Below are 1,244 nucleotides of genomic sequence, written 5' to 3'. Positions count from 1 at the left end.
CTTCGCGAACCTTCTCGAGGAAATTCACCAAGTTCCAAATGACCCCAACTTTGACAACCACTTTTTCAATTTAATATCAAATAATGCGCAGACCTTACGCGACATTCCACTAGTTGAACCACTTCCCTATCCCCTAAACGATGAGCACTTAACAGACCCGGTCACTGTTTTCGAAGTAAAAACTTTAATTCTAAATTTGAAAAACACTAAAGCTCCAGGACCCGATCAAATCAAACCAATAGTTTTAAAGAACCTTTCAGAATCCGGATTCTTAGCTTTAACTAACATTTTCAACAACTGTTTAAATAACTTGTATTTTCCAACCGCGTGGAAAGCCGCGAATACTATCATGATTCCTAAACCCGGTAAAAACGTCAACGACCCTAAGTCATACAGACCAATTTCACTTCTTAACATCACTGGCAAAATTTTTGAACGAATCTTAACAAACCGATTAAAATTTGTATTAGAAACGCAAAATTTGCTTCCGCCAGAGCAATTCGGCTTCAGATCACACCGCAGTACGCAAAATCCGTTAGTAGAACTTCAAACCGACATCACTCGACACGCCAACCTTGGAGAATGTACCATCGGTGTCTTCCTGGACATCGAACGTGCATTCGACAAAGTCTGGCACGACGGCCTCATTCAAAAATTTCTTAACCTTAGAGTCAATCTTAAATTCACGCGGCTCATCGCCTCCTTCCTAACTAACCGATCCTGCAGGATCAAACTTAACAACTCTTTTTCAAACTCTTTCAACCTCAACGCCGGAGTCCCACAAGGCTCCGTCCTGTCACCATTGTTATACATTGTATACTGCAGAGATTTTCCCGTTTCAGACCACTTCCGGACCAAGACGAGGATGTTCGCGGACGACACGGCAATCTGGTCCAGTCATCAGAACGCCGTGAAAGCCGCGGAAACACTTCAGAAAGAACTTCACCGCATTGAAAAATGGACAAACGCCTGGAGAGTGAAGCCAAATCCCTCCAAATGCCAAACCATCTGTTTCTCATTTCCCCTTGCACACAAGCATCGCCTCAACTTTCAACGCTACATACGGCTAACTATAAACAATCAATCTATTTCTAAAACTAACTCTGTCACTTATCTAGGAATCACCTTCGCTCAAACATGCACACTACACCAGGACCTGGCAACAACAATGAAAAAAGCACGGAATAGATCAAATCTTTTGTATCTCATTCGCGGCCGACTTCGAGGTTGCAGCCCAGAAACCC

Source organism: Gnatocerus cornutus, unplaced genomic scaffold (genome assembly GCF_029298725.1).
Source record: "Gnatocerus cornutus isolate USDA-ARS CGAHR unplaced genomic scaffold, icGnaCorn1.1 ctg00000470.1, whole genome shotgun sequence".
Classification (NCBI taxonomy): domain Eukaryota; kingdom Metazoa; phylum Arthropoda; class Insecta; order Coleoptera; family Tenebrionidae; genus Gnatocerus; species Gnatocerus cornutus.
The sequence above is the reverse complement of the archived record's forward strand: the minus strand, read 5'-3'. Positions refer to the sequence as shown.